Source organism: Heterodontus francisci, chromosome 4, assembly GCF_036365525.1.
Source record: "Heterodontus francisci isolate sHetFra1 chromosome 4, sHetFra1.hap1, whole genome shotgun sequence".
Lineage (NCBI taxonomy): Eukaryota > Metazoa > Chordata > Chondrichthyes > Heterodontiformes > Heterodontidae > Heterodontus > Heterodontus francisci.
Window position 1 is genome coordinate 36,579,234 of NC_090374.1, and position 24,108 is coordinate 36,603,341.

At 42.5% G+C, this 24,108-nt stretch overlaps 1 protein-coding gene across 8 annotated transcripts in view; it reads left to right on the forward strand.

The window, feature by feature from the left end:
- Window positions 1-24,108, forward strand: part of LOC137368959 (teneurin-3) — an 891,767-nt gene that overhangs the window by 114,274 nt on the left and 753,385 nt on the right. For all 8 annotated transcript variants that reach the window (XM_068029337.1, XM_068029332.1, XM_068029334.1 and 5 more), the window contains exon 2: window positions 1,836-1,951. The gene's annotated coding sequence lies outside the window, so the exon portion shown is untranslated. The remainder of the gene's footprint in view (window positions 1-1,835; window positions 1,952-24,108) is intronic.

Sequence of the window (24,108 nt, forward strand, 5' to 3'; positions counted from 1 at the left end):
ATCAAAGCATATGGAAATTATTAGGTTGTCATTTTGTTTTACCACAAAGAGTGCTGAAATATGTGTGTTTTTTTTGTATTGACTGCTGGGATATTTGAGCCACAGGAAAGCGTAACAGATTTTTCTGTGCAATGGAAGTATTTAAAGTGTGCTACACTTAGTAAAAATACACTTTTCAGAAAGAGCCCAACACTACCAGAACCTCCCCAATGCTGAGTGAATAAATGGAGCAGTGTTTGGAAAGATATTTGGTTGATCCCTCCTCCATACATTACTTCCTCCTCCACTTGTTGCATCCCCTCTGGAACATTACAGACCTGGAGAGTCCCAGACTGAATCTCTGGCTTGTGCTGGCTTCACTGATTTCAGTTGGGACAGGAGCCACTACTGATTGTTGTCAAGTAGTTATGATGCCTTCTTAGAGTTGAATAGCTGTGTGCCACTCATCATTGACATCACACAAAAAGCAGGGATACAGAGACTACAGCACTATTGAAGGCTTTGAATTCATACCCCAACATGAGTTGCTGCCTTCAGGAGAGGATTCGAAGAAGACATTAAACTGTCTGCCCTATCAAATAGATGTGAAAGATCCAGTGGGAGTTCTCCTTGGTGTCCTGGCCAAATATTTATCCCTCAATCAACACCACTAAAACTGATTAACTGATCATTATCAAATGGCTTTTGTGGAATCCTGACGCGCCTAAATTGGCTGCCATGTTTCCTCCATTACAATAGTGGCTGCATTTCAAAAGTTCTTCATTGGCTGTAAAGTGCTTGGCATGTCCTGAGATTGTAAATGATGCTATATATAGGATATATTCCAAACTTAAGCAAATTATTATAGAGTTGAACAGCAGTCACCTGGCTGCACTTTAACTCTGGGTAAGGATGTAACATTCTTTTCCACATTCTCGAGTTTCTGTTCTCTTTCTTTTACACTCTTTTCTTTCCTATTTCTCTGTCTCTCCTGTGCTAAATTAATGTGTTATTGAAGTCCTGTATGTTTGAAAAGTACATTTTTCTGTGCTGTTGTGAAAATAAATAAAAAGGAAAAAGCGACATAACTGAAGCAAAAATAAAATGTACTTGAGATGCACTGAAGGTCAGTTAGCTTCTATAAAAATAATCCCCTCTTCAGAACTGCTGAGTTTATTAATTCATTGGAATTAAGAAAACCTTATTTTTTTCATTAAACTTTAATAATTCCTTTTATTTCTTCATAATCTTGTTTTTTTCCCCTCTTTTTTTCTCCCAGTCATTTTCCTGTCTCACCTCATACTCTGGCAATCTGGCATTCTTGTCTGGGGAATTAAGATCTTAGATATTGGCAGCAAATGAAGTTGATAACAGCACATTAAATGTCACTGCTTTACCCTGCATGGGGTCAGCGCAGTAAAGATTTCTCCAAGTTGCCGAGAACCGCAAAACCTTGTGAGGTCTTCGGCGAGTGGAGGCACAAGGAAGTGTGAACAATTTTTTTTCTCACACTGAGTTATGCTTTTCCACAAGGAGCTATTGAGGCAGAAACTGTGGCAGTATTTAAAAGGGAATTGTGTAAGTACATTGAAAAGAAAAATATAAAAGGTCACAGGAGAAGGAGCAAGGAAGTGAGACTAGAGTCAGCAGTGGCACAGGTTTCCTTTTTTGCTGTAGTTTCTTTGATATGGTTCTATGAAAAATAAAAATGAAAGTTGTACAGCATCAAAGATCTTCTGAATTATTTTGACTTCTTTATGAATTTGAACATCACTTATGAAGGACAGAATACCCAAAATGGGGAAGTTAGCAATTTGTCGATGGTAGTCAACTTTACTTTTTAATGCACCCAACAGGCACGCTGAGATTGATGAACCAAACCCAGTGGATCTGTGAGGGGATTGTGCTATTGAACTGGAAACACGCACGACTGAACAACAAGCAAGACAGCTTTAGAACTTCTTCAAGTCAGGTAAGTCACTCAGCCTGTTTTAATCCTCTGGAAGTCTTCATACAGAAAAGCACTGTACATTACAACCCTCCAAATGCAAGCAGTGAAACATCTGCATGGGTTTGTCTGAAAATCATTGATTGTTGATATTGTAAACAAAAAACAAAATAAAAATTGCAGATGTTGGAAATCTGAAACTAAAGGATAGAAATGCTGGAAACACCTAACTCATCAGTCAGCATCTGTGGAAAGAGTGGACAAGTTAAAATTTCAGGTATCAAGCCTTTGTTAGAACTGCCATCAGCTAGTAGTTGATGTTATTAGGCTGCCAAAACACTGGATGATTGACTACTTATCTTGTGGGTACTGCCTGAAGATTGGTTCTCATCTGCCCAGTTGATTTTTGTTTATTTTGGACAACATTTTCTGACTCCGTGTTAGATCTTCTTTTAAATTAAGCTCCTGATTTTTCTTTTAAGGCAGACCCGATTAAGCGTTGCAAGTATCATAGAATCATGGAAACTTACAGCACAGAAGGAGGCCATTCGGTCCATCATGCCTGTGCTGGCTCTTTGTACTTGGTCCCACCATCCCGCTTTTTGTCCATAACCCTGTAAGTTCCTCAACCTCAAGCCTGTCCAGCTCCCTTTTAAAATTATTTATGGTATCAGCTTCCACTGCCTTTTCAGGCACAGCATTCCAGATCCTGACAATTCTCTGAGTGAAAACATTTCTCTTCATCTCCTGTTTATATCTTTTCCCTATGATTTTAAATCTGTGACCTCTAGTTATTGACCCACTTGCTAGAGGGAATAATTTTTCCCTATCTACTCTATCAAAATCTGTCATGATCTTGAAAACCTCTATGAGGTCATCTATTAACCTTCTCTGTTCCAAGGAGAACAGTTCTAACTTTTCCAACCTCGCCTCATAACTAAAGTTCTTCATCCCTGGTAACATCCTAGTTCACTGTCACTGAGTCAAAAACCTGGAACCCTCCCTAACAGCACTGTGGGTGTACCTACACCAGATGAACTGCAGTGGTTCAAGAAGGCAGCTCACCACCACCTTCTCAAGGGCAATTAGGGATGGGCAACAAATACTGGCCTTGGCAGCGATGCTTACATCCCATGAAAGAATAAAAAAAGCTTGCCTTACCCTTTCTCAGGCCTTTACATCTTTCCTGAAGATCGTCCAGCTGAGCCGAATATGTGGTTTATAAAATTCTGGTACAATCTCTTTGCTTTTATATTCTGTTTAGAAACCATATACTTTTTTAACCACCTTATCAACTTGCCCTAACAACTTTAAGGATTTGTCTATAAGGACACCAAGTTCTCTCTGCTCATCTACACTTTTCAAAATTGTGCCATTTATAGTATACTGTCTTTCCATAATAATCCTCCCAATGTACATCACTTCACACTTTTTTGTATTAAGCTCCATCTCCCAAGGCTCCTTCAATAGTACCTTCCAAACCCACGATCTCTACCCATTAGAAGAACAAGGGCAGCAGACGCATGGGAAAACCATCACCTGCACGTTTCCTTCCACGTCACACACCATCCTGACTTGAACCTGTATCACGGTTCCTTCACTGTCACTGGGTCAAAAACCTGGAAAACCCTCCCTTACAGCACTGTGGATGTACCCTCACCCGATGGATTGCAGCAATTCAAGAAGGCAGCTCACCACCACCTTGTCAAAGGCAATTGGTTACACTCACATCCCATGAGCAAATTTTTTTTAAAAAGTGTGCAACTGTCCACACCACTATCTACTTACATTGCCAAGTTTCATATCATCGGCAAATTTTATAAACCTACTCCCAAGTCTAGGTCATTTATAAAAATTGATGTACCTTTTCAGTGAGAAGGCAAAATTAGATGGAAAGCGAACCCTTTTGCCCTGCTGCCAGATTTATTCCTCCTTTTGCTCAGTGCTCTCCCCAAGGGTAACAAGGGATTTGAAGGTAAATGGAACAGAGGTACAGATCAGCCATGATTTAACTGAATAGGGAAATAGGCTCAAGAGGCTGAAGGCATGATCCTGTTCCTCTGTTCCTCCTCTGTTGAAGACACTGGCACTTGCTGAGGAATAATTCTACAGGCACTGGCAGTCCACCAGCACCTCATCCTGAATCTTGACAATTCAAGTAGGTAAGTCATTCGATCTTGTAGGGAATCCACAATTCTATCCTCTACTAGGGTAATCCAGAACAAGGGGTCAGAAAATCTTAGAATTCAAATTAAACCTGTTGAAAATAAATCCAGGGAAAAAAAAATCACATAAGGGGTTATGAGAATGTGGAATGCATTACCATGGAAGACCACAGATGCAGACACAATTGATGTATTTAAAAAAAGAGATGGAAACTCACTTAGAAGTAAGGAAGTTAAGGGACAGGAACAATAGTTGGGGAATTGGGATTAAATAGATTGCTGTGCCATTGATTTAAAAAAAGGAGAAGGTTAAGATAGGTGTCCTATTTGTTTTTCTGTACACTCCCAGATTTATTTCATTTGGTTTATTGTGGAGTCCTGAGTGACTAAAAAAAACACTGCTGTGGATAACTTCTCTTGCAGAAGTAATTGCTGTCTCATGATATTGTAGGGGCAATTGGATCAATTCCAAAATAAGATAATATTGAATTAAGGGAAATAACAAAGAATTGGTGAACAAATGCTGCCACAGGCCTAGGAAACTAAATGGCCTCCTCCTGTCCTTAACTTTCTGTGATTCTAAAATGTCATTTCTACAACAAGGCTTTCTAGAATCAGAACAGTTTCAGCACGGAGGAGGCCATTCATCCCATTGAGTTTATGTCAGCTCTTTGCGAGAGAAATTCAGCTGGTCTCTCTCCGTTGCCCTTTCCCCATCACCCTGCAAATTATTTATCTTCAGGAGCTTATCCAATCCCCTTTCGAAAGCCACAATTGAATCTGTCTCCACCACCCTGTCAGGCAGTGCATTCCAGATCCTAACCACTCACTGCATAAAAACTGTTTTCTCATGTTGTTTTTGGTTCTTTTGCCAATCACCTTAAATCTGTGTCCTCTCGTTCTCAACCCCTCTGTCAAAGGGAACAATTTATCTTTATATACTATGTCTAGACCCCTCATGATTTGGAACACTTCTATCAAATCTCCTCTCAACCTTCTCTTCTCCAAGGAGAATAACCCCAGTTTCTCCAATCTATCCTCATAACTGAAGTTCCACATCCCTGGAACCATTCTCGTAAATGTTTTCTGCACCCTTTGTTAAAACAAATGCTGCTGTTACACTTGGCTGGAGGTTTTGTGTTGAACAAGTGATGCCTTCTAATTTAACATGTTTTGAATCTTGGCACTGTAGTGTATCTGATAATAACATGGACTGTGACAAGGGTCATGAAAATTGGTTACATATACACTGACATTGATTCTTGAAATTAGATGTTTCAGATATTGATAATTGAACTATGCCCAATCAATTGTCAAAGCATCCAAAGTAGTTTTACTTGGGAGGATATGAATGGTGTTTATTTAAGAATAGGTTCCTTTTGTTCAGCACATACTAAAAATGATGTGCCCTGTGCCTATACCTTGTTCTATTAAAAACAATAATTTCCACACATTGTACTTAGTGCTCGAAAATAGACATTGTGCAGTGTAAAACCTGTCGAGACAATTCAGCTTTGCAGGAAAGAGTTAATGTGTAAAGGTATGCTGATTAATGAACTTGTTATTGAGCTGGCCTGTGTGCTACAGAAACGGTGAAGTGGCAGAACCAGGCACATTTTTGATCTGGTTGCTCTCATCCTGCTCTACAAAGGACTGTCTGTATTGCTGTAATTAGAAACAAGCACAGTGATTCATTTTGGGGGTTTCAATTTATTAACTCGGTAACAGAGGTACACTGGTTCAATAGTATGATGAGAATGAACTGAGCTGCATTCAGTGTGCTTTTAACTGTGCACAAGATTCAATGCATCTTTAACTAGAACCTTTTTTCAATTCTGACCCCCTCCTCTCGCACCCGCATCCCCCCCACCCCTGCCTTCCTGGCCTTCATTCACTCCCATCCTGAATGTGTTGATGTGGATCACAGTTCCACAGGCCCCAGAATACTGTTGGTATCATAAGCAAGCGGTCATTCTTCATACATGAACATAGCTTGTGAGTGTTGCCAGGCTGTTCAGGTATAGAGGGCATCAGACCCTTTCCGTTCTGTCCTCACCATTTGTCCACTTGTGCTTTTATCCAGTAAGAATCACTGGATTGTTATCAGGAATAGGAATATTGTTTGATGTTTTATTTTGATTTACTTGTATTAACCCAAAGTTGCCGAAGCATTTGTGTTACCTCAGAATTTAAGATCAGCCAAGTCAACACAGTCTGGGAATCAAACCTGCAGGTAGCTGGTCTCTACGCCTCAGTAGCATGCTGAACAGTGCGCTTATTCACCAAGGCATTGGGAGAGCTCTCTTTGGTGGTTTAACATGCCTGAATGTTTGTTTGAGTAACTGGTAGAAAATTCAATTGTGTAAAAAAACAAAGTTTGTTTAATTAAAAACAGTGCAGGTAAAGGCACTGATTATTTTTGCAGAAGTGTTTTTGTGGCAAACAGTTTGAAACTGGTGTGTCCGGACACGTTAGCTGAAAATACTGGCAAAGTGGTTATTATCAGCAAGGTGTTAAAATGATTCACTGGAAATGCAGCATCAATTTGATACTCTGATCCACCACAATCTGATGAAGTGCACATTGTTTATGGCCCCCTCAATAATCGCAAAACTATATAAAATGCATGTCAGTATGACTCAAAGAGCACACAGGCTTTGATGCACCGATGCAGACGGAGAAAAAGGCACTCTGCTGGATATATAAAAAAGAAAGACTTGCATTTATATAGTGCCTTTCATGACCACTGGATGTTTCAATGTACTTTACAGCCAATTAAGTACTTTTTGAAGTGTAGTCACAGTATGAGCACAGCGAACTCCCACAAACAGCAATGTGATAATGACCAGATAATCTGTTATTGTGATGTTGATTGAGGGATAAATATTGGCCAGAACAGCGGCGATAACGCCCCTGCTCTTCTTCCAAATAGTGCCTTGAGATGTTTTACATCCACCCAAGCAAACAGATGGAGCCTTGGTTTTAACATCTCATCTGAAAGCCGACTCTGAAATTCCCCATGGGTGCTCCTGGAGGTACCAAGGCAGATCTTCCTTGGGAGCTAGGTAGGAGACCCTGTGTGGGATTTCGGGGGGTTGGGGGGGGTGGTTTCTCTGGTCTCCTGCCAGGGTTACAGTGTGAGATCAGGAACACTCCTGCCAAATTACCAGGCAAGCCACTTGAAGATCCATGAAGATAATTATCACCATAAGCATATTAAAGAAAAGGAAATGATGTTCACGATGATCCAGAGCTCTTGTACTTCAACATTTTGAAACTGTCTAAGAAGCTTTTCCGAAATATGAACTCCGAGGATTAATTTCAATGGGCCCTTGGCTTTGATTAAAAATCAGATAACCAGTCACAATGCCTCTTGATCCTGTACAAATACCAAGCTACCTTTGGTAATAAAGCAATTATGGTAGCACTTTTTTTTTGGATGACATCACGCATAATTTTGTTATTAATTAACACCATCTGCTTCTTGCTATTGCAAACTCTTCATTTTTCCAGTATTGGCCCAGCCAAAGTCTTTCCACACTCGAATATTAAAGGTCTGCACTAGCTTGTATTGAGAGATTAACATTAAAAATTTACCAGTAATTAAAGAATGATTACATCATTTAAGTGGTATGTGTGTGGAAAGGCCAACATTCTAATCTCAAGAGTGTATAGTTTCAGTTTTAATAATTAGATGATAATGAGGGGAAATAAAAGGCAGCCATCAGCAAAGGATTCAGGTTGGGGAGTACAGAGCAGTTTTGAGTTGTGTGTGCTGCATATTACACATGTAAGTTTAGATGAGAGATGACGTTTGATCAGTAAGGCTTTATTAATAAGAAGCTGCCTCTTTTGTTCATTGTGTGAGTGTGTGAGAGAGCAAGAGGGAATGGTGTGTCACTTACTCTGCATAAAAATAGAATTCAGCATTGATCATATTTGGTAATAACATGTCCTGTATCGATGGTTTAAAAAAAAGCTATTAACTTGTGTCTTCTCCAATTGCTTGGTCCCCAAAGGAGCTGATTCATACTGGGCTTCCCTCTCCCTCCACCCCTCAGCTCCCTCAAAGATGTCTGATTTAGGTGACCAGTCTTCATGTCTCTGTTAAGCCTTGCATTAGCAACAGTAAACGTTGACAGCTATTCATCACATTGTGCATCACTGCAAAGACCCAAATGTGATCTGCCCACATGTTCACCTGTATGCATTTTACAGCAGGAACGCTGGATAGCGATCAAGACTGGCTTGTGTTTACTCCCCCCTCTACACTGAGGCATAGCAGCCAATTGTAATGTTTGTACCATCACCCCAGTGAGATCAGTCAGGCCAGCACAAGTGAGCCCATTCACTCATATCTAATGGTACCTTGGCATTTAGTAATAAGAAGGTGCACAACTTGTCCACTGAGTTCTTGACAACTGTGTTTACTCCCTCGCAATAATGAAGCAGAACAACAACTACTTATATTTTTATACTACCTTTAACATAATAAAACATGCCATGACACTTCACAGGAGCATTATCAAACAAAAGAAGACACTGAGCCACATAGCAGATATTAGAGCAGATGATCAAAAGCTTTGTCAAAGAGGTAGGTTTTAAGGAGTGTCTTAAAGGAGGAAAGTGTGGTGGAGAGGTGTAGGGAGAAAATTCCAGAGTTTGGGGCCTAAGCAGCTGAAAGTGTGGCGATTAAAATCGGGGATGCTTAGGAGGCCAGAATTAGGCGAGCACCGATATCTCAGAGGGTTGTGGGGATGACAGAGATTACAGAGATAGAGAGGGGCGAGGGATTTGAAAACAGTGATGAGAATTTTAAAATCAAGATGCTGCTTGACCGGGAGCCAATGTAGGTCAATGAGCACAGGGCTGATAGGTGAATGGGACTTGGTGCGAGTAAATGAATAAATGGATATCCCGTTAAAAGTATCTACTCTACTTAAAAAAGAGTTTTTTGGTGGTAAATCAGCAGAGCGGATCATCGAAATTAAAACTGGATGGGCTCGGTAACAGTTTGGCAATCCGCTCCGCCTGCTTCCTAACCGAGGTGGGGAGCGGGGGCTGAAGGTAAAAATCATCCCCAATGATCCTATTGCTTTTCTCCTGGTTTGGTTCGCATTTGATCACAAAGGTCAGGAATACCCAAGGCTTAATGCCTGGTTTGATGTGGTTTAGATGATTTCAGTCAGGGCCTGGGGTGGGAGGCAGTGGTGAGGTGGTGCCATACTGTGCGCATTGCCTCTTGGCTAGAGAGGGCAAAGAAATTTGAAAAGAAAAGTTTCCCCCTGCTTATCACTCATCCACTGACCTGAGCCGGAATGTGTGTGTGTGTGTGTCTGAATGCTTGGAGAAGTCAGGATTTGACTTGGCTCTGACGACTCTACAGTTGAATAACAGGCTCACACAGGAAGGACAAGGTGCTGGTGAACTGCAGCTAGTCATTGGAGCATGCCCCATTCTGAGTCACCCTTACAGCAGACCAAAGAGAAGAAAATTAACAGGGTGGATGGGGAGTTGTGTGGGATACATGTTTATCTTAAAATGCCTTAGCTTGGGTGATATGATCTTGGCAGCGATGAACTCTAAGCCGAATGCGGCTTTATTTCTGCCCTTCCCCCTCCCCACCTCCACTACCGCCCACCAGCCGTTCTTCAACAAGTTAGTGCAATCTTTTAGAATGCTGTCTATGTCATCTCTGAGTTATAGGCTTAAATCGAGCCCAGACTGATTCAGTAGAATAATGTTTACACCACCAACTTCAAAGGATTATCAGTGAAATGGTTGAGCTACCAGAGCCCAGATGAATCAAAATGTGGCAGAAATGGTACTGGTTCAAAAATATCACTCCAAGGATAAACCATTAGGAAATGGAGAAGCTGTCAGGGGGTAATAGGGGCTGTCAGAGTAGTTGATGCAAATATCGTGACATTGCATCTGGTTTGTGTTGTGCACTCAGAGGGGTTTTAGCTGCTGTCACTCAATGTTCTAATCTCTAATGCTGGCCATTCTTTATCTGAAAGCGAGTATGTAGAATCATAGAACATGTAATGGCACAGAAGGAGGCCATTTGGTCCATCATGTCTGTGCCAACTGAAGAAGTGCTAATCCTACTTTCCAGCTTTTGGTCCATAGCCCTGTTGGTTACAGTGCTTCAAGTGCATATCCAAATACATTTTTAAACACAATGAGAGTTTCTGCTTTTACTACCCTTTTCAGGCAGTGAGTTCCAGACCTCCAGCATCCTCTGGGTGAAAAGATTTCTCCTCAACTCTCCTCTAATCCTTTTGCCAAGTACTTTAAATCTATGCCTCTTATTGACCCCTGTGCTAAGGCAAATAGGTGCCTCCTACCCACTCTACATGCACCTCAATTAAATCTCGCTTCAGCCTTCTCTGTTCCAAAGAAAAACAATGCCAGCCGATCCAATCTTTCCGCATAGCTAAAAATCTCCGTTCCTGGCAACATGTTTGTAAATCTCCTCTGTATCCTCTCGAGCGCGATCACATGCTTCTTGCAATACAGGGACCAGAACTGTACTGTTCCTTTAAAAATTAAACGCCTTGTTCCAAAGAATTACGAGTGGCTTTGAGATCCCTTTGCTGACTGATATTTTTCTTTTGACTTTTTATGAGAATATCTAAATTGAAACAATGAGTTCTGATGAGCTACAGAATGCAGCAACACGTGAACTTCGAATTCACCTCAGTAGAGATGGTCATTAACTAGGCAGGCATGATTTGAACTGAAGCTATTGCAGTTCTTTTGTACTTTTGGAATCAGTGAGACTTTCAAGTTAGTTTTACAGTAATGATGTCCCTTAGTCCCAACTTCACAAGATTTATTCTTGTGGCCTCTCTGAATGAGGTTGTCATTTTAGGGGTTGGTTTATGCTTTATATCTGTGCCCACTAGAAGTTGTTAAATTAATTTCTCATAGGATATTAATGGCAAACATTCAGACAAGACTTTTATCTCTTAATCTTAGGCTCAGCTCAAATGCAGATCCCTGAAGTAAAAGGCTTGTATGTTAACGGATTGTACCACCTCGACCCTGTCTATTTAGTTTCCTCAGGGACAATTCTTGATAAATATTCTTTGCTCCTTTGGTCAGGGATCTAAATGAGTTTTTTGTCTCAGTCTTCACAAAGGAGAGATGCAGACATTGTAGTTAAAGAGGAGGAATGTAAGATATTAGATACGATAAGCATAATGAAAGAGGAGGTACTAGAGGGTCTGAACCTTGAAAGTGGATCATTGGCAGGGCCGGATGGATTGCATCCCAGTTTGTTAAAGGAAGCCAGGGAGGAAATAGCAGATGTGCTGAGGATCATCTTCAAATCCTCACTTGATACAGGAGAGGTACCAGACGATTGGAGATCTGCACACGTTGTACCATTGTTTAATAAGGGTGCGAGGGATAGGCCAAATAATTATAGGCCGGTTGTCTGACCTCGGTGGTGGGTAAATTGTTAGAATCAATTCTGAGGGACAGGATAAACTGCCACTTAGAAAGGCACAGATTAATCAGGGATAGTCAACATGGATTTGTTAAGGGAAGGTCATGTCTTACAAACTTAATTGAGTTTTTTGAGGAAGTAACAAGGAGGATTGATGAGGGTAGTGCAGTGGGTGTGGTCTACATGGATTTTAGTAAGGCATTTGACAAGGTCCCGCATGGCAGTAAAATAAAAACCCATGGGATACAGGGGAATGTGGCAGGCTGGATCCAAAATTGGATCAGGGACAGGAAACAAAGGGTCATTGTCGACGGATGTTTTCGCGAATGGAAAGCGGTTTCCAGTGGTGTTCCACAGGGCTCAGTGTTGGTTCCCTTGCTGCTTGTGGTATATATTAATGATTTGGACATAAGTGTGGGAGGCATGATTGGGAAATTTGCTGATGATGCAAAAATTGACTGTGTAGTAGATAGTGAAGAGGATAACCTTAGACTCCAGAATGATATCAATGGTTTAGTTAAGTGGGGGGAAAAGTGGCAAATGGAATTCATTCCAGAGAAGTGTGAGGTAATGCATATGGGAAGGGCAAATAAAGTGAATACACAATAAATGGGAGGATATTGAGAGGGGTAGAAGAAATGAGAGGCCTTGGAGTGCATGTCCACAGGTCCCTGAAGGTGGCAGGACAGGTAGATAGAGTGGTGAAGAAGGCATATGGAATGCTTTCCTTTATTGGTCGAGGTATAGAATTCAAAAGCAGGGATGTAATGCTGGAACTGTATAAAACGCTGATTCGGCAACAGCTGGAGTATAGCGTACAGTTCTGGTCACCACATTACAGGGAGGACATAATTGCTCTGGAGTGAGTACAGAGGAGATTTACAAGAATGTTGCCAGGGCTTGAAAATTACAGCTATGAGGAAAGACTGGATTGGCTAGGGTTGTTTTCCTTAGAACAGAGGAGGCTGAGGGGTGACTTAAGTGAGGTGTACAAAATTATGAGGGGCCTAGATGGAGTAGACGGGAAGGACCTGTTTCCCCTAGCGGATAGGTAAATTACTAGTGGGCACAGATTTAAGGTGATTGGTAGAAGGATTAGAGGGGACATGAGAAAAAACTTTTTCATCCAGAGGGTGGTGGGTGTCTGTAGTTCACTGGCAGAAACAGTGGAGGCAGAAACCCTCAATTCTTTTGACACGTACCTGAAGTGCTGTAACCTGCAAGGCTATGGACCTTGGAATTTGGGATTAGATTAGGCAGCTAGTTTTCTTTTTGGCCGAAATTTTTCTATGGTTCTAGTCCCTAAAGATGGTCAAATTGTTATAGTCATCTGTCCTGTAGCTCTACTATCTAACTCTCTGCCTTTCTGTACTCCAGCTTCTTCCAACAGCCCAGAGCACAGGGTGGCCTATGTCCCATTGGAAGTTAATCATCTCAGTTCATTCTTAACACCACAACCTTTCAGGTTTTGAAGGAATGAACAGATGAGCAGCAGCTGCTTTTGTTGGCAACCCACTCTGCAGTGTGGAACCCCATCCGCCCAGCTCAACTTACATCAGTATTTTAAGGACTTGAATCACATCCTGCTTTTCACCAAAAATAAATTCAGCCCTGTAATCTGTTCTCACAAATTAGTGCTAAATCCCAGAATCAGCCTTGTCACTCCTCTTGCAACTCTCTTAAATGACTCAACGTTCTTTTGAAGATAAGATGCTCAAACTGCACACAATAGGCCAAATGTGGCCTCAAGCTAACCGACATAAAAGTAAAATAAGTAGTGAATCTTGAAATGAAAACTCTTGTGATATGCCCTCGTCAACCAGAAATATAGTGGAAATAAAATAATGAACTGTTTTCTAAAATGTTGACACTCTCTCCTCAAGCATAATAAACAACGTGGTTTTATTCCTTAGCTTATTTTTGTAAAATAGAGGCAGACTGTAACAAGTGTCATAGATGATATTGAACATGTTGCAAAATTTATATATGTATAAATATAATCACAGATTTTAATTTAGCTCAGCACTAGAATTGCTGTGAAGTATTTAAATGGGAACTAAAAGAGATACCAATGTGACTTGAACATATATCATTATTCCTTCATTATTGCTGGGTAAAAATCCTGGAGCTTCTGACCTACCAGCACTGTGGGAACACCTTCACCACATAGACTGCAGCGGTTCAAGAAGCTGGTTCACCACCACCTTCTCAAGGGTAATTAGGGATGGGCAATAAATGTTGTCAGCGAGGCCCACATCCCATGAATGAATAAAAAGGGATGAGCAGGAAGTCAAATGTACAAAGAAGGAACAAGAACACATCACCCTTTTATGTGAGAGATGAATTTAAAGAACACTTAAGACTTGTTACCTCGCGCATAACCTGTGCTGTGCTTGACTCTTTTGTGCTTAATGTATTCAGTGACTGAATGAAAAATACAAACCTGTTGTATACAACTGTCAGTTTTTGTATTTGTTCTCAAAATGTGGGTGACACTGGCAAGAAAGAAAGAAATACGTGCCTTTATGTAGCGCCATTCCCGACATCAGGGCTTCCCAAAGCGTTTATTGTGTCAACTGTGGCTCTGTTGGTAGCTCTGACTCCCAAGCTTGTGAGTTCAGGTCCCACTCCAGAGACCAAAGTACAAAAATTTAGCTGACACTGTAGTGCAGTACTGAGGGAGTGTTGCACTGTCAGCGTTCCTGTCTTTCAGAAGAGACATTACAGTAACGCCTCATCTGTTTTCTCAGGTGGGCATAAAAGATCCCATGGCACTGTTTTAATGAAGAGCTGGGGACTTGTCCTGGCCAATATTTATCCCTCAATTGATATCACTAAACTGGATTATCTGGTCATTATCATATTGCTGTTTGTGGGAACTTCTCGTGTGCAAGTTGGCTGCCATATTTCAACAACAATAACAACTTGTATTTATCTAGTGCATTTAGCATAATAAGACATCCCAAGGTGCTTCACGGGAGCAAATACATCAGTATTTGTATGCTTGGTCAGTACTGGAAGTCAAAGTGTGATATGCCAGTATTCCCACTTATTCATGAAAGACTGCAATTTGAAAATTTGACACTGTGCCATTAAGGAGGGATTACAGCAGGTGACCAAACAAAGAGGTAGGTTTTAAGGGAGGAAAGAGAGGTAGAGAGACAGAGAGGTTTAGGGAGGGAATTCCAGAGCTTAGGGCATTGGCAGCTGAAGAAACGGCTGCCAGTAGTGGAGCGAATCAAATCGGGGAAGCTTAAGAGGCCAGAATTAGAGGAACACAAATAGCTCAGAGAGTTAGTTTAGTTTAGTTTAGTTTAGAGATACAGCACTGAAACAGGCCCTTCGGCCCACCGAGTCTGTGCCGACCATCAACCACCCATTTATACTAATCCTACATTAATCCCGTATTCCTATCACAGCCCCACCTGTCCCTATATATTTCCCTACCACCTACCTATACTCGGGTCAATTTATAATGGCCAATTAACCTATCAACCTGCAAGTCTTTGGCATGTGGGAGGAAACCGGAGCACCCGGAGGAAACCCACGCAGACACAGGGAGAACTTGCAAACTCCACACAGGCAGTACCCAGAATCGAACCCGGGTCCCTGGAGCTGTGAGGCTGCAGTGCTAACCACTGCGCCACTGTGCCGCCCTAATTGTAGGGCTAGAAGAGATTACTGAGATAGGGAGGGGACAGGGGATTTGTAAATAAGGATGAGAATTTCAAAATCGAGGCATTGCTCAACCAGGAGTCAGTGTAGGTCAGCGAGCACATGAAAAGTCAAAGACCCAAAATGTTAACTCTCTTTCTCTCTACACAGATGCTGCCGGACCTGCTGAGTATTTCCAGCATTTTCTGTTTTTATTTCAAATTTCTGGCATAAACAGCATTTTGCTCTTGCACTGGGCATAACTCCCCTGCTTTTTTTCTTTTACGTCCATCTGAGAGGGCATTGTGGCCTCAGTTTAACACCTCATCCAAAATGCAACCCCCCCCCCCCCCCCCACCGTGCAGCTGAGAACTTTTTGTGCTCAAGTTCTAGAGTTAGCTATGAACCCACTATCTTCTGACTCAGCGGTGAGAGTTTTACCCACTGAGCCATGGATAACACCCAACAAAGGTAAGAAAGTATAGGAAATTGAGAAATGAAGAGAAAGCACATCAGGACTGAATTGTTTCAAACGATTTTGACAGTGAAATGCAGGCCTGACCCTTAAATTGATGGTCACTCGCAATCTCTGGTTCTATTCCCTTAAATTACCAACCTTCAGTGTATCAATGCATCTTTAGCACCTTTACTGTTATTTAAAGTCAGCTTATTACTTGCATGCAAAATGTTAAAGGTCATGGCAGACCAACGGTAAGATGATTTCGCCAAACACAAATTTTGGTGCAGTGAGAATGGTTAATGTTACAGAATTCAGAAGATATGAACATTGGACATACAGCATTACCGTCCATGGACATAGTTAGCCAGTTCCTAGAGTTCTTTTAGGTAGCAGTTATACTGCTTCACTGCCTATAGCATGCAATGAACAGACAACATGCCAGAGTTATACCGTCGGCTGTGCTTCATTGACAGTTGCGCTTCAGTCACCGACAAAAGTGTTCTGCACATGTGCATTTGAGTTCTTGCACAGAGCTCCATTCTCCATGCAAGCTATTTTTAATGTGAAGAGAAGGGGTGCTGGAAACAATCTACCTTTTCCCAACATTAGAATTGCTGAAAATAAATTTGTACATTGCCAAGGAGGTCCATTGGACTCTCTCTTGGGCATCTTTAAAATGTTACATTGGACTGGAATCATACTGCAACAAAAGCAAATCCAAAATGGTGTGAAATGGCTTTGTAGAGGAGCATCACACTGTTTGCATTTAGTGCCCATAGGAGTTAGACCAGGACCTGAAAACAGAGTCGTACTGGCCATTTGCATCAATATGCACCTAAAACTGCTTGGCATTAACACGAATATGTCAGTATAATTCTACCCTTTGTTATGTTCTAGATAATGCTGCTTTGAAGTGCTTTGCAGCAATTTTCTAGATTAAAGGCACTATTTAAATGCAAGTTATCATCATTGTTGTTTTCTAGTTGTCAGTGTGAATAGAGGGGCTTCTCAATGAACACTGCGCATTTGGTTTCTAGAAGAGTGCAGTGCTTGCAAATCGATGGCGTGCAAAGAAAGATGATAAAATGTGGCATGTACATGAAAAATTAGGAAATAAAACCCTCTCGATCAAGTGAAGTAATTCAAACTTGGAAATGGAGACGGATCACAGAGTGGAACTAACACTATGTCATTGAATAATTTTCATCAAGATACTACCAGTGCCACTCACTAGTGAGAATAGAAATAGGAGGATAGTGAGGATCAATGTGTGGTGCAGGAGGGAGGTCTTCAGATTCTTGGGACATTGTGACCAGTTCTGGAGCAGGAGGCACCTAGTCAAAAGGGGTGGGTTGCATCTCAACAGGTCTGGGATCATGTTCTCATGGGGAGGTTCACTAGTGTGGTTGGGGAGGGGTCAATCTGAATAGGCAGGGGGATGGGCACCAGCCTATCGCAGTAGAAAACCAGAATAAGGTGCATAAACTGCAAGTGTTGGATAGTACTAGAGAAAGAAGTGGTACCATATTAGATAGGAATAGACTAAGAAGGACTATGAGGAATAGAAAGACAGGTTTAGAATATATGTGTGTAAGCACACAAAGTGTGGTGAATAAGGTTGCTGAGCTACAAGCACAAATAGCTGTGCGAGAATATGATGCAGTAGCAATAACAGAAATATAGCTTAAAAATGGTGAGGACTGGGTACTTAATATTCAAGGATACAAAGATAGGGAAGGGAAATAGGGAAGTGGAGTAGCAATACTGAATAAGGAGGACATTGTAATGTTGGAATCAGAGGATATTCTTGAAGGGGCATTTGGTTAGAAACAAGAGAGGTATGATCACACTACTCGGGGTATTCTATCGGCCTTCAAATAGTGAAAGAGTGCTAGAGGACCAAATCTGCATGAAAATCACAGAGATGTGCAAGAACTATAGAGTAGTAATACTGGGGGACTTTAATTACCCAAATATCGACAGGGATAATGTTAGAGCAAAGGGAAAGGAGGGAGAAGTAGAATTTCTGAAATGTGTTCAAGAGAACTTCCTTAACCAGTATTTTCTCAGTCCAAGTAGAAAGGAAGCATTGTTGGATCTAGTGCTGGGGAATAAGGTGGGCCAAGTGGACTAAGAGTCTCAAGGGGAGCACCTGATAAGAGCGACCATTGTACAATAAGGTTTAGATTAGTTATGGAGAAGAGCAAGGAACAATCTAAAGTAGAACTTCTAAATTGGAAGAGAGCTAACTTCAATGGGATGAGAGGGGATCTAGCCAGGATGAAATGGAACCAAAGACTGACAGAAAATTTTTAAAAATTCTTTCATGGGATGTGGGTGTTGCTGGCAAGGCCAGCATTTGTTGCCTGTCCCTAAATGCCCTTGACAACTGAGTGGGCTTGCTGGGCCATTTCAGAGGGTGGTTAAGAGTCAACCACATTGCTGTCGGTCTGGACTCACATGTAGACCAGACCAGGTAAGGATGGCAGATTTCCTTCCCTAAAGGGCATTAGTGAACCAAATGGGTTTTTACAACAATTGATGATAGTTTCACAACAACTTTACTGAGACGAGTGATTCCATTGAAATAATTAATTGAATTTAAATTCCACCAGCTGCTATGGTGGGATTTGAACCAATGTCTCCCAGGGCATTAGCCTGGGTCACTGGATTGCTAGTCCAGTGACGTCACCACTACACCACCATCTCCCCCCAAAAAATGATAACGGGGACAGTGGGTGATGTTTAAGGAGGACATCTTTCAGGTATAGGCTAGGTACATTCCAACAAGGGCCAAGGGTAGGGGAATCAAAGCCAGGGCTCCTTGGATGATGAGGGACATAGAGAATATGATGAAACAAAAAAAGAGGGTATATGATACATGTCAAGTGAATTCTTCGAGTGAGAACCAGGCCAAATACAGTAAGTTGAGAGGGGAAGTGAAGAGGAAAATAAGACTGCCAAAGAGAGAATATGAGAATAAAATCGCAGTTAACATAAAAGGGAACCCAAAAATCTTTTACCAGCATGTAAATAGTAAACAGGTATTAAGAGGTGGGGTGGGGCCTATTAGGGACAAAGAGGGTACTGTATGCTTACAGGCGTAGGACAAGGCTAGAATATGTAATGATTACCTTTTATCAGTGTTTTCTAAGGAAGATGATGCTGACAAAGTATCAGTAGAAGCGGAGCAGGTCAAGGTAATGGGCTGAAAATTAGTAGCAGGATGTACTGGAAAGGTTGGCTATGCTTAGAGTGGATAAGTCACCTGGTCTGGATGGCTTGCATCCCAGTTTGCTACAGGAAGTGGGGGGGAGATAACGGAAGGGCTTGCCATAATCTTCTAATCTTCCCTAGATATGGGGGAAGTGCTAGAAGATTGGAGAATGGCAAATGTTACACTCCTGCTATGGCAAGAATATCCTTCCTTAGATAAGGAGACCAAAACTGTGCACAGTACTCCAGGTGCGGTCTCACCAAGGCTCTATACAATTGCAGCAGGACTTCTTTCCTCCTGTACTCAAATCCCCTTGCAATGAAGGCCAACACACCATTTGCCTTCGAAATTACTTGCTGCACCTGCATTCTAGCTTTTAGTGACTCATGAACAAGGACACCCAGATCTCTTTGGACATCAACACTTCCCAATCTCTCTCCTTTTAAGAAATACTCTGCCTTTCTGTTTTTCATACCAAAGTGGATAACTTCACACTTATTCACATTCTATTCCATCTGCCATGTTCTTGCCCATTCGCTTCGCCTGTCCAAATCCCCTTGAAGCCTCTTTGCATCCTCCTCACAACTCACATTCCCACCAAAGCTTGTGTCATCTGCAAACTTGGAAATATTATAATTGTCCACATATCCAAATCATTTATATAGATTGTTAACAGCTGTGGCCCCAGCACTGATCTTTGTTGTACCCCTGTAGTAGCAGCCTGCCATCAAGAGAATTACCCATTTATTCCTATTCTGTTTTCTGTTTGTAAACCAATTCTCAGTCCGTTGCAGTATATTACGTCCACTCCCATGTACTCTAATTTTGTTCACTAACCTCCTGCATGGAACCTTATCAAAAACCTTTTGAAAATCCAGATACACCATATCCACTGGTTCTCCTTCATCAATGCTACAAGTAACATCCTCAAAAAACTCTTATGACCCGGTGAGCAATGTGTGTGGGAGGTCTTTTGCTGTCTTCACCTGGTCTTATTGTAACAGGGTTCAATTTTAAACACACAGTTTTGAACTCCCCTTTATGTGAATCCGTGTTCACAGTTTCCAATTATCAGGCAAATAACTGAGCAGAAACAGGCTTTCTTTGGTTTAAAGCAGAAAGATTAAATTTATTAAACCTTAAACTTTAATTCTAATACGGTTCACGCCTGTGGATATACGATGCACTCACGCTAGTATGCACACGCGATATAAACATGCAAGATAGGGACAGAAAAGAGTAGAAGAGATAAGTAGAACAGTCTGAGGCAATATCTTGTTACTGTTTCTTGAACTCGCTGTAGTCCTTGACTGGTTATATTCTTGCATTTCATTGGGGCCCTGTAATCTTCTTAAAACTTTGTTCACATGGCAAACCGTTCCCTCTTTGAGTTTCCCGTGTCTTCAGTGGTTTCTTTTTAGGACATAGGAACATAGGAAGATAGGAACAGAAATAGGCCATTCAGCCCCTCGAGCCTGTCCCGCCATTCAATGAGACCATGGCTGATCCACGGCCTAACTCCATATACCTGCCTTTGGCCCATATCCCTTAATATCTTTGCTTAACAAAAATCTATCGATCTCAGATTTAAAATTAACAACTGTTCTAGCTTCAACTGCTGTTTGTGGGAGAGAGTTCGAAACCTCTGCCACCTTCTGCGTGAAGAAGTGCTTCCTAACATCTCTCCTGAACGGTCTGGTCCTAATTTTTAGACTATGCCCCCTAGTTTTAGAACCTCCAACCAGTGGAAATAGTTTATCTTTATCTAGCCTGTCTTTTCCTGTTAGTATCTTGAAGACTTCAATCAGATCACCCCTTAACCTTCTAAGTTCTAGTGAAAGCAAGCCTAATTTGTGTAACCACTCCTCGTAACTTAACCCCTGTAGTCCAGGTATCATTCTTTCCTGAGAGGTAGGCAGGCAGGAGGTGTTCTGAGTTCCAGGAGAGCACATGCCATTCTGCCTGGCAATTCCTTTTGTTTGGGAGTTCAAATTCAAAAAGCTCCCAGGGTGCTCAGCAGGTTAGTCATGTGGCAAGTTCCTTATATGGAACAGTCTCTTCACATCCCTTGTTGGAGGCTCAAATTTCTCTGCCCCAGCCAGCTAGCCATGTGACTAAATCTAGTCTGACCACTTCTGTGTATTGGAGAGCGACTGCAGAGTCTCCATTGTTTCAACATTGTCCATTACCATGGAAATGTCTTTCCAATCAGAGAATGCAATTTTTAAAGTTTTAATGTTCGTGTGGCAAAATAATGTGTGCCTCAGTCTTGGCAGGTGGGGGTTTGCCTGACAACTCCAACAGGTTTGTTCAAACATGATTTCCCTTTCATAAATTAATGTTGACTCTGCCCAATCATATTATTATTTTCCAAGTGTCCAGTTATTACAGGAGGAGAGGGATGCAGAGATGGAGCCAGAGCTGGTGGCCACGCACAGGAGGCACCAATGGCAAGTGCACAAATGAAACACACAGCGCCATACATGAAATAAAGTCAAACCCGTGATAACCATTGTGCAACTAGGTGTGTTTATGCATTCACTTCTGAGTGTTTTCTACATTGTGCTTCCCCTGTGGCTGGAGCTGATGTGGGGGCAGCCTGCTGGCCTTTCTGCTCCAGTGCATTAGATGCACATGACAGACAACCTCTGGGTTGCAGATTCCTTCTTTGCAGGCTTCCCCACTTGTATCTATGCAGTGGAGGCCTCTGTCATCATTGTGGGAAGCTCAGTCAGAGGGGCTGAGGGGCCGCCATCAAGGCCAAGGGCACCTTGAGCAGAGCGCCATCACATTCAGTCATCCATTGCTTGACCCTTTCATTGCCTACCTGCACTTCATTTCTTACCTCGACCACGTGGCAATAGTGATACTTTGGAGACTAGTGTGTGTCTCCTGCATGTATTCAGTGACCTGCTGCATGTTGCTCTCCATGAAGATCGCCACTCTGTCGATGGAGGAGGCCATGCGCTCATTAGCCAGAGACATGGCACCACTCATGGCATGGACGGGCTCCTCCATCATCCACGTATGGGAGCCAACAGCCTCTGGGAATTCAGACAGGTGTCCACACATTTCCCTCTGCTGCTCATTAAGCACCCGCCTCGATGATGACTGCCAAGGCTTGGCACCTTTGTGAAGCTGACCATTGCTGAGCTTATCCTCAATCCTCCGATGGGGACTGGCCACAACTGTCACTGCCTCCATTACCAACTCCGTGTCTGTGCCATGCCCACCAGCTGGTGCCACCCATTCTAATCATGCTTCATGCCCCACTGAAGTGAGAGTATCTGCACTGGTGGAGGGTGCACTGAACAAATGTGACGGTGCATCTTCAGATGGTACCTCCTCCTCTGAGGTTTCTTCTGACTCCAATGCCCTCTGCTGCACCACTTCCACCACTGTCGCTGCATAGGAGACAAGAGCACTGTTAACAATGTCCCTACGCAATCCGTTCTGCCTGGCTGTACTTGCTCATGAGCTTCATATGGTCATTGTGGACCACAGAGGCAGCACATGAGAAGGATTTGCATCCGCTACTATTGCTCCTCTCACTCTCTCTGGGCTCCATACCCTCGCTGCCCTCTGTGATAGCCTGGCTTGCTGCTACCCTGCCATTCTCCATAGCTGCCTCCTTCATTTGTGTAATCATAGTGAGAAAGGGTACACCACCACCCTTTTGTCTCCACTGCCTTGCATTATTTATTTATTTTTATTTTATTTAGAGATGCAGCACTGAAACAGGCCCTTCGGCCCACCGAGTCTGTGCCGACCAGCAACCACCCATTTATACTAACTCTACAGTAATCCCATATTCCCTACCACCTACCTACACTCGGGGCAATTTACAATGGCCAATTTACCTATCAACCTGCAAGTCTTTGCATGTGGGAAGAAACTGGAGCACCCAGCGAAAACCCACACGGTCACAGGGAGAACTTGCAAACTCCGCACAGGCAGTACCCAGAATTGAACCCGGGTCCCTGCAGCTATGAGGCTGCGGTGCTAACCACTGCTTCGCTGTGCCACCCTGAGCTATCTTCTCATTCAACCACACAAAGAAAGAGTGTGATACAACTCTCCTGCCCCTGTCCTGCCCGTAAGGCAGTGCCAATTTCAAGGCTGTCATAGTGCCACTGAGAGACCTGCTGCATGTGCTCATCCATGTTTAGCGCTGTATTGAGTGCGAATGATTGGCCATGGTGCTCTGCTGTAACGCTACCTTCTATGAGTCTTTGTTGAGTCCCTGTGCATGAGGCATGTCATGCACATATCATGCCCACTATATTATACATGCGGGCCTGCCATCTTGCTGTGATGCATGCCACTCACCTTGCCAGCCCTCACTATGTCATTGAAGCACCTCCAGCACTGCATCCATGTTCATGCCACAATCCTGCGGCTGCTCACTATTTCAGCCACCTCCAGCCAGGCCTTCTTTGTGAGGCTGGCTGGCCTCGTCTTCTCGTCCTCTGGGAATAGTACTACTACTTCCTCACGCAGCCTGCAGGAGCACCTCTGGGGAGACATTACTGAAGTGCGAAGCAACCCTTCCTCACACTCCAGCCATCACTCCACTCACTGCCTTCTACTGCATCCCTTCTGCAGTCTTCGCTGTGTGAAGCCTGTATGAAGGCTACAGGAAACCATTTAAAAATGGTGCCCTTAAGCTCCCTGCTGGTGCTAACTCCCACCCACTACCCATTATTGGTCACCCCACCCCACAGCCCTGACATAATTGTTTACATATCAGAAGATCGCTTCAGAAGTCCCGCCATCCGCACCACCCAGACCTGACCCCGGAGTCCGGATCTCAAGCCCATCAGCAAAATCAAGCCCAAAGTTTCATGCACTTGAATGGCTGTAATGGTAATGGGAGGGAGTCGTTCCATTCAGCAGTTCAGAACAGTCTGTGGCAAAGGTTTTCACGCATTCAGCTCTTTACAAAGATGGTGTAGGAAATAATCTTTTCAATTAAAGAAAACATATTCTAAGTGTATGCAGGGAAACATTTTGTGGAATTAGCCCATTGCTGAGCCAATACCCAAGTGTAGTGCAGTATATTTGACAATGAGTTTATTTCCATTCCAAGCTTCTAATTTATTCATTTAAAATCCATGTTTAAAGCATCCCTACTGTAAACGATTCATGCACTTTGCTTCCTTTTCTTTATTTGTTATTCTGAATTGCACCCTAGAATATACCAAATCAGTAGTAGCATGTGCCTATCTA